This window comes from Asparagus officinalis, chromosome 1, assembly GCF_001876935.1.
Source record: "Asparagus officinalis chromosome 1, Aspof.V1, whole genome shotgun sequence".
NCBI lineage: Eukaryota > Viridiplantae > Streptophyta > Magnoliopsida > Asparagales > Asparagaceae > Asparagus > Asparagus officinalis.
The window spans coordinates 53,532,245-53,543,611 of record NC_033794.1 but is presented as its reverse complement, the minus strand read 5'-3'; positions in this window follow the sequence as shown (position 1 = coordinate 53,543,611).

Below are 11,367 nucleotides of genomic sequence, written 5' to 3'. Positions count from 1 at the left end.
ATATCTTTTTATACTATAACTTGATAAGTTGTGCACTTGCAATTTTGGTACATAATTATGCCGCATCAACTGGCTGGTCAACGAGTTTTGCCGAGCTTGAAATTTTTCGGGTCAATGAATAGCACCCGTGAACAGTAACGTGAACAGTGTTCCAAAGTGAACAATGTTCCGGTGATGAATAGTGCTCCGGTGATGAATAGTAACGTATGTATGAATAGTCATAGTATATACGTATATACCAGTGTGGTATATGATCTCCTTTTCTTGCCTCCTGAGCCTACTTTGCTCTGATACCACTTTGTTAGGAAAGATTGACAAATCCCAGAATAATTTCCCCAACTAAATGAGACAAAAATAACACCAAAGATTTTTAGCATGGAAAACCCTCCAAAAAGAGGTAAAAACCACAGGACCTGTAGGCCACTTAAAAACTTCCACTATAATAATAATGGGGTTACACACTTCACTCTTAGGTGGATCTCTCACAAAATTAGCTAACAACACAACTTTAATTTGTGGATAGAACTTCACAAATTGGCTCTCTATTTTTTTCTCTCGGATAAACTCTCTGTTTCTGAGGCTCTCACTTTGTTGTTTCTTATTTTTCGGATGATTGAAAAATGAACGAAGCGTCTTCTATTTATAGAAGAAACCGGCCTCCTCTCTCCTCGAAATTCGCCGTGAATTTCGTTCAACATCTTCCAATTTGTCAAAAGTGGGTGGGTCCCTTTGCTGACCTTCTTTGTTTTCCTGTCGTCCTTCTACTTACTTGCTGACCCATGTGTTTGACAAAGAGAAAGAAACGAGACGAGCCGTAACCTTTGACAGAGCAAAAATACCCACCCAATCTTTCGTTCTTTGATTGTTGTCCCATATGATCTCCACCTTTTTTTTCTTCTTGCTGGCCCACGTGAACACATGAGGTGGACCAACAAGTGAGAGGCATGGTAAATTGAACTTGTCTTGGCTGCTTCAAAAATCACCCTCCAACTGCAGAACAAAACTCCCTCCACTCACTCGCGCAGAAGAGACAGAGAGCGAGGATGAGGGCTCGTCGGCTGCGGAGGCGGAGGCGCCAGATGGAGCGGCCAAGGGGGGAAGTCGCTAGGGGTTTGAGATGAGGGATTTGAGGGGATGGAAACGACAATGATGATGAAGAGGAGGGGGATTCTTGGGAGATTGAGATGAGAGAATTGAGAGATTGGGGGTAGGGCGCGTTTTTTGAGTTTGGGGGAAATTTTTGGGGGGAAGCGGGTTTGGTTAGATCGGAGAAAGAGAGGAATTTTAAAATAAAAATTAAAACACCCAAACGGTTTAAACTGTTTGGGTTAAGATTTCCAAATGGATAAAAATCGTTTGGACCTTACGTTTGGGACATTGTTCTCGCCCAAACGGTTCAGACCGTTTGGGTTTTGTTACCCCAAACGGTTTAAACCATTTGGACTATTTTTATTTGCCCAAACGGTTATAAGAACCGTTTGGGTTGTCCTATTTTGTACTAGTGTAAAAGGACTAACAAGAAGTATAGTTTACAAGGAGGTATTTAATAATCTTAGTCCATGCATTATTATAGACACATTGATTCATGACTGTGTTTCAATATAATTTTGCATCATTTTATCCATAATACACTATTCATGAATGTGCCTATATCGTTATAGTTGCTTTTTTATTCCATAATTTTTAGTACGTATCAAAATTTTGAAATAACATGTAATTGATATTGCATATTATTTATTATAATTTATATAGGATGTTAAGAAACACATCTGGATTAGTTGAATACACACTACTTAATGAGCTTGAGGTCGATCATAATGATGTAATACTAAGAGGTAGAATCACCAGAAAAATAGGAAGCAGTGAACACAAACACTAATGTATATGCCGGTCTTAATTTTATCCTCCTTGATAGCCAGGTAAATTCCAAAATGTTAATTATGATTTTTTATAAAATTAAATTCTACAAAATTGTAGTAATATACTAGATAAAAAGAAAAATTTGCAGAATACTCATGTCTATGATTTTTTTTCATAAGAAGGATGCAATTGTTAGACCCTAGAGGGGGGTGATTAGGGTCTTATGCTAATCTAATCCGATTATATGCCAATAAAAATTAATTAATGAGTTATCCTAGCAAGTATGAAATACAACAAGTTATATGAGCTAGGATAGGCAATATGAACAACAAGATATATCCTAACAAAGAGATATAGGCAATGTATGTGCAAGGACATAAAACTAACACAATGTGATATATCCTACCAAAGAGATATACAATATGATATATGTAAGGATATGCAAACACAAGGGTAACATAAACAAATAAAATAGTGGATGAAATAAACAATGAGATAAAGGCTATAAAGATGAACAAATATAAGTGTTAAGCCAAACTCAAACAAGCAATATGGTCACGGAGTTCGGACCTTCCGTCCTACGTCTCCGCTCCCCTCTCCCGGGAAGAAATCCACTATCACAACCGGGTTTTTTACGCTCACCCGAATAACGTTTACAACCACACTATGTCGGTTTTCAACGATCACCGATCAACGTATACAATCACTCACAATATCGGTTTTTAACGTTCACCGATCAACGTTCACTCCCCACATTCGGTTTTCTAGTTCACCGAAAACTTTACAACAACACACTATGTAACAAATATAAATTTGTTCTCTACAATAGATGAGAACTCAATTAAGCACAACTCAATATTACAATCTCTCACAACCCTATTATACTATGTATGCAAATACAATAAGCTCAAGTGGGTGTGTGTAACAATGAGATAAAGTCAAATCTAAACTCAATATAAAACTAGCTTTAATAGAAATAATAATTAACAAATAATTATAAATAAAAGCTAGAGTAGAGTTTAGAAAACTTCTCAATAGATGACAAGATGGAGAAATGGAGATTGAAGCCCAAACAAGAAGATAATCTCCTCCACTTGTGAAAACCAAAACAGCTTTAAACCAAACCCTTAAACAAGCTTAAAACAAGATTAAACTCTATTTAAAACTCTTTAAAATATTCTCTTGGGTTACACTTAGAACTGAGATCAAGGGGGTATTTATAGCCTCCCAAAACCTCAGCCAAAAACCCCAAACAAAAAAAATAGCCGTTGGGTTCTGAGTTGACAGTGCGGCGGTTGACCGAAAAAATTCGCGGTCGACCGCGATCCAGATCCCAAACTGAGAAAACGAGCAGATACTTCTTCGGTCGACCGGTGCGGTCGACCGGGGGAAGTCTCGAGCTCTCGGTCGACCACGGTGGTCGACTGACAAACTCTCTGCTGCCCACTGACAAAAGAACATAGGAGCGGTCGACCGGTGCGGTCGACCGAGGACTGATACATGAAAATGAAGTTCTGAAAACAGTTTTTTCTGATTTTAAAACACTGTTTAAAAATATCAAATAAATTCCAAAAAATATAAAACTTTGGGGAATGATTGTAGACATGATAATAAACATGCTACAACAACTGGTTTCCAAAAAGGACTTCCCAAATGAAAAATATCATCATTTTGCAAAATAGTCCAAAACACGAAAATGTAAATATGTGAATTTTGACATTTAGGCTAAACCATGATTTGAAACTTTGCACAATGATTATATAGACTTAATAAAATATGTATATGATTATTGTTAAGTCCAAAAACTAAGAATAAAGAATTTTCATAAAATTGCATATTCTATGCAATGTTTTCAAAAACACAATAGTTAATATGAAATATGTGATTTCATATTATAAACATGAAAACCCAAAACCATGCATGTATATAAATATATATAACTATATATATGCATAGAAACCAAAACTTATGTATGTATATATATATACACGAAGAAACCAATAAATGTGTGTGTATAGATATTGAGCTTAACGTACTTAACACACATAATATAAAACATATACTAAGTTACCCAAGCTAGATCTTGATCTTCAATAAGCTCGACTTGGTACACTTACGGATGAAGCTGAAATTGGATCTTGAACTAGAATTGCATAAGCTTCACCGACATTCCGCCAACCTCCATTGGATATCATCGTTGAAGCTCTATTCCATCCATCCTCTAACAACGTTGTTTGTCTACAATATATAGGAATGCACAAACACTAAACAAACAATATTAGAAGTAAATTGTTTGTTAAACATCATCAAAACAAGAAGGACAACAACAATATAATTTTGTTGATGTTAAGTGATCGCACAGTCAATTATATCCGTGGTTGGATAGAGATGAAGTTGATGAGGGGCCGCTTCCTTCCCTGAATATTCAGTTCTGAGATAAGTGGCTGAAGTCTGCTCATATAGAAACTTATGAGAGGACGGTGACTGGTCTTCTCGTGGTTCCTCCAACGATCAAGTCAGTTGGTAAGCTTGAGTGGGGAAAGTAAAGAACTGTGAGAGTTCTTGTATGTGCAGTATAATTTACAGAAGCCAAGGTCAAAAGTCCAAAAGTCCTTTTATGTTAGAACAATACCTCTTAATTATACTAATGGTATAAGGGTAGAACCGTCATTGTGGCTGAACATAGGATGACGTTCAAGAAGCATGGGCTGTCGGCTGAGTCAGTGTAATGACCATAAATTTTTAATACTGGTTTAAATAATTTTTCTAGTATTTAAATATTAAATTTTATTTTTAAAAAGAGTATTTGTATTTTCCCCAATTTTCTAGAATTTTCTATGATTTAAATATCCAATTTTATATTTATTTTAATAGTTTTGTTAATTATAAATTTAATTAATTACGACAAAAACTTTTAAATGAATATTTTCTTATTATTACTATTAATGTAAACCTGAGCTTACTACATTAGCATATATATATAAATATATATATAAATATTTTGTTAATGTTATTATTCATTTAACTATTACTATGATGGTTATTCTTATGTATATGGTAACATATCTCCATAACCAAATCTCTCTCTCCCATATTTATTTCATTCCCTTCTTTTCCTATAATCACGTTCTCTCCCTCATTTATTTGCTTATTGATTCCCTCCTTAATTCTCGCATAGTTTTCCCCCTCTCTCTCATTATTTTCTCTCTCTCTCTCTCTTTTCGTACTCAATCAATCACTCCTTTGATTCTTGTCACTCATTGATTTGTTTATTTCTTATTTTTAATTTCCAAAAATCTCTCTCCATCTCTCCCACTCCACCCACGTCACCACTTCACCACACCCCACGTTCTTTTTCTCTCTCTTTGTCAAAACCCACAACAGCTCCTCCTCATCACCTAAAACACCACCTCCTCCTTCGTCGTCTGCCTGAACCCAATCCCGCCTCCGCGTCCTCCTCCCTCAACACCGCACACCCAAGCTCCGACCCGAGCTCCGTCGAGGCCGCCGCAGCCGCACCAGACCCCAGCTCCGCCTCCCTCCTCCTTGTCCACCACCGAGACCTCCTCCATGTCAACCACGAGCCCTCCTCCACCACCTGCAATGCCGCCTCGAGCCGCCCTATACTCCGCCTGCTCTTCATCACCGACCGCAGCCCCCATCTTCGGTGCCGTCGTGAGCCTAGACCTCGCCGCCAGTCCCGCGCGTGCTCGTCCTCCCCTCTAGCTCCGCCACCATAGCTCTGTCGAGCCCGACCACCCGATCCTTTCCCCACCTTCCTGCTCAACCATCGCCGCCTCCACCTCTTTCTCCGACCACTAGCAGCGCCCAAGCCTTCTCTCGCCGTCAGCCTCCTTCACGCCCACAGCTGCCTGCACGGGTTGCCCTGAGCAGCCACCGCGAACGTCGACATCCCCTCTTTCTGTACGCCGTCCGACAGCCAGCCACCCCTTGGCCGCCCATTCATCGCCGCCTCCCTTCACCCGATGCCCACCACCTGCAGCCCATGCTCCGCACCCGTTGCCTGTCGTCGGCCATCTCTTCCAAACCGCAGCTCCTTCCCCTCCTCCCCTTGCCGGCCACCCCTCTGAGTTTCACCCAGTCCGGTCGCCCACCCGTCTCCTCGGCAGTTCGCCGATGCTCCCTCCTTTTTTTCCTTTTCCTTCTTCTCTTTTTTTTTTTTTTTTCTCCTTTTTTTTTCTTTATTTCTTTTTCATCAGCCGTGCGAGCTTTCCATTGCCCAGCAGTTAGATGCGCATCCCTGCTCGTTGTCCCGAGCCCACTGGCCTCCGACCTCTAGATCCGTCCCGCAGTGGCGACGCGCTTCGTCATGTTAAGGCCCCATGGCCTCGTAGGCCAAGATCTCACTTGCTCAGATTTTAAATTTTGTATTTATTATGAATTATTTAGTATTTTAGGTCTGATATATTATCTGCATGGATTGTTGATGAATAATATTAGTAAATTCAATTATGTGATAAATAGTATTTTAGAATAATTATGAGTAAATTGAAAAGAATTATTTCGCCAGCGAATCATTTGGTTGGATAATTATATCAATTAAAAAGAATTTATTTGGAGGAATGAATCATTTTAAAAAATTATAATAATTTAAAAGGAAGTTATGCTTGGAAAAAGAATCATTTTATAATAATTTATATATATATTATATATATATATATTATATATATATATATAATACAATATATATATCTATCTACCTATATATATATATATATATATATATATATATATATATATATAGAAATTATCTTGTGGAAGAAATCATTTTAGAATGATAAATATTTTTAAAAAGAAATTATTTGGGAAAATAGACTATTTTGAATTAATGAGAATTTATCTTATAAAAAGATTATTTTTGAATTTATGAATTTATTCTTTTAAAAGATTATTTTTAGAATTATTATAATGAGAAAAGAACTTATTTTGGAAAAAGGAAGTATTTTGAAATTAAATTAAAAGAATTTAAATTGTAAAAGGAATTATTTTGAAGTAAATAAATTTATTATTTCAGAATATTATTTTAGAACAATTTTATGATTCAAATTCTTAATCTTGATTATGTGATATGCTATGATATTGTTGTACATGATTAGTTGCATTGATTGTTCCTTATTGTGAGTGAGAACCGTTAGGAATTTATGACTATAGTGACCTATGTGACATGAATAAGACATAGAGACATGTGTTGTGTTGACTTAACAAAACGAGAAGAGTTGGGATGGGAAAGTCATGGTTCATGTGATCGGATAAGACTGTTGATGTATCTTACAGACTAGAACCAGTGAACCGTTTCGCACTAGGGTTAGTTTGTTGGGCCAAGTGAATCATTTCGTACTTGGTCAGTGAAATCGTTTCGTCACCCGAGTTTTGCTTGAGTTCGGACCAGGCCAAAATCGGATTGCGTGTAGTCCTCTCACCGAACAGTTTCACGGGTTTGGATACACGTAGGGGATTTGTGAACAGTCAATTATCCGGTAATATGAGCGTTAGCTCTGTGTGAGATGCGACCAGTGATCTGTTATAGAATGGCTAGTTACATAACCTCGTTTCTTGGCAAGGTATGATTTCTTGTGAGATATAGGCCAGTTGTGTTTCTTTTCATACATAGATCAGGGTTAATATTTAATTATCTACAATTTGTGACATATGGTATATACATGAGGGTTTCCTTGTTTGGATTATTTTGCTAGACGTACTACGTCTTGAATTATAGATTTTTAAGTATTAATTTCAACTAGTGTATGACCTTGTGACTTGGATGATTTCTGATCACTAGCTGCATGATTTCGTTACCCGATTGATTAGTGTATGACCTTGTGACTTGGATGATTTCTGATCACTAGCTGCATGATTTCGTTACCCGATTGATTTACGGATTCTTGTGATTATCATGTTTTGGTAGTGGATTGCATGTGATTTTGTTGGATTACTAGTTGCACGTTCTTTTGTCGTTTCGGTTATCGTATCATTTTCCGCTTGGGTTTTCGTTCGTTCTGTTCTTTTGCGGGGTCTTGCCGTGTGCCATGCACCCTGACGTACACCTATTTTCTCTGGTGTACGTCAGACTTAGAGCAGAGGATTCTCAGCAGGATTGCCTTGTAGATGGAGCAGAAGAACAAGTTGAAGCTTAGTTATTCCTTTCAGTTTATTTTCGTGGCATTTCCTTTTCCGCCTAATCATTGTATTTTATATTCTTCAGTATTCATTTGTTCAGATTTGTATAAGGGCATGTTTGACCCATATATTATGTCTCGGATGTTATCCTATTTGTGATATAATATTTTTATTCTGAGTTTGTCTATTATATTCTTGCTGATTATGATCGGGGACCTGTGCCTTTGCATTGTATTTATTTTCAGACGCTTAGCGTATTAGATTGAGTAGAAATGATTATTTTTATTTACTCTCATTGATCTAATACGTCGCGGGCTTGTTCACGTTCCGATTCCCGGGTATTTTGGGAAGCGGGGCGTGACAGGTTTTTTTGGTGGCCCATGCAGGTCACGGTCCCGAGTCCTCACTAGTAAGAATATAATGGACAATTTAGATACATATCATATTTCATCCGCAAGAATATCTTCGAGCCCTTATCATATACCATTGATCAATTATCTTTCAGTCCCTACCTTATCTCTTTTGACTCCGGAGCTTCTTATTGTCCTTGTCTCGTTGCTTCGCCACTATACTCTCTTTCTGTAGCTTCCCTTTCCTCATGCTAGTCGTATACTATTTTACGTATCATACACAGTGTTATATTGTATGTTTTCATTAGACTATGTTACTTATACCTTTTCAATTATTTAAATCATGTTCTTTAAGTGTTTCATATTGCTCTTGACTTCACATATATATCATATAGTATATCTTGTATTCAGATTATTTTCTTGTACTTAGATATTGTTTTTGCCTATCTATATTATGAATATTTACATTTTTCTATCATAGCATCTATCGTTTACTTATGTTCTAGATTATTGTATATTATTCGTATTTTAGTGATATGCATTAATAAGTTCATGATTTTAATATTCTACATATACATTACATTCTTATTCTTTATTTATTTAACTCATAACATTTTCAGTAAATAGTTTCTTATCAGTCAGTTTTGTCTTGTTGAGGTTATTTTAGTATGTTCACATTGGTTTCTTAATTTCTAAGAGCAATGTATTTCTATTTTGATATTCAAGCATATACTTCTTTTTGTTGTAATGTGTTCTTTATATTACTATTTTTCTATTGATATTACTGTTATTTGTATTTTATATTTCTCTTACTCTTACTCTTGGGTGTATTTTTGTTTGTGTGCGGATTCTTTTGTGATTGTATTTTTAATATAATTTTATTGATTGTGTGTTTTATGTGTATTACTATACTTATTTGATTATTTTGAAAATGATTGCCTTGATTTTACAAATATTAATAACCGTTAGTTAATTGATTTTGATTTGTTCATTTCTTACATTCTAACTGAATTATGTGACTCTGTTCGCTATGTTATTATTCTGAATTTATATACTTGATTTATTTTATATATATATAGGATTTACGTAAATACTTGTTATTATTGATTGTGCAAATCTTAATTCGTTTGATTATAGGTGCTTCCTTGTTAATTTGACAAATAATGTTCATGATTTTAACTGACATGATTATTGATTTTATAAATATTTAACTATTCATGTTTGTGTGATGATTGTGTTTGTAACTCAGTATGAATTTTTATATGCTTAACGATATGTTGTATTGATTTATTTGATTTGTTTGATTTGTTTTCTAGCATATGTATATTTTATTGATTATGTTTTGGCTACAACACCTTTTGTTTTTGTTAGATTATTGATACTATTTTATTTGATGCATTTATAAGTACTATACATATTTTTTACGTATTCCTCTTCATTGGTACTTGTCATATGTTGACTTAGTGATTTTGTATGTTGTCTGAAACTGTGTTATTATTATGTTCTATGAATTATCTATTTTGTGGTGTGATTATGTTGATTATATGATAAATATATTCTGTTCCATGATAATGTGTACAATGTACTTCTTATCCTTTATATAAATTGACTATTATCATGTTTTATATTTATATACTGATATTTTTCTTTTCTATCCTTCTATTCAATGTTATGAATATATAGCTACATGATTGTTGCATATATTTTTATAATTTTCATGTCTCTATATGTTGTCTATTATATTGTCTAAACTATATGTATGTTTGATTCTTGCTATTTTGTTTTGCTTACATATTCTTCAAATATTTCTTTTGCTTTTGCTTGTATATGATTCATCTGTTATTTGTATTGTATTCTTAGGTTTTTTTTTGTTTTAGTATGTGTATTATTTGATTTCGTATAAGCAATTTATATTTTGTTGAGATCCTTTTGTCATTTATCTTCGTTATGCTTTTATTATTTATATTGTTTAGTTGATATACTTTATCATATATTCTAGTGATTAACAACTTTTGAATCATGTATTTGTATCATATATCATATTTTGTATGTTATATGTTTGTTATATTTTGCCAATCCTGTGTCATTGATTATGTTTTAACACCATGATGTATTGTCTTATGATACTATATTAATAATATCATGTTGATCTTATATTTTCTGTAATTGTATATTGTTGTTGACTTTTTACTATTATGCTATGTTTGACTTATACTTATATTTTTGCCTATGCCTAGATATTACGTTATATTATAATTTGATACGTATTAACTATTTATTTACAATATACATGCTTCTTTATGCCTGTGCAATCTCTTTTAATTATGGGTTCACTCTCTTTATGTTATATTTATCTCATTCTTATTATTCATATTACATATCAGACTTTATTATGACCTTGATTTTCTTTATAAATTTGCATTGACTATTCACTTTGATTCTTTCAAATTATTCTCTATCGTGTTTTGTATAACTTATAATATACACATCCAGTTTCTCATTCAACATTTGCCCACACATTTGTCATGACATGCTATGACTTTATTTCAATATTTTTATCCTTGGGTTCTTTAATTATGAGGACGGAATTTGTTTTAAGGGGGTAGGATGTAATGACCGTTAATTTTTAATACTGGTTTAAATAATTTTTCTGGTATTTAAATATTAAATTTTATTTTTAAAAAGACTATTTGTATTTTCCCTAATTTTCTATGATTTAAATATCCGATTTTATATTTATTTTAATAGTTTTGTTAATTATAAATTTAATTAATTACGATAAAAACTTTTAAATGAATATTTTCTTATTATTACTATTAATGTAAACCTGAGCTTAGTACATTAGCATATATATATAAAAATATATATATAAATATTTTGTTAATGTTATTATTCATTTAACTATTACTATGATGGTTATTCTTACTTTCTTCTCTCTCTCTCTCTCTCTCTCTCTATCTATCTCTCCGTACTCAATCAATCACTCCTTTGATTCATGTCACTCATTGATTTGTTTATT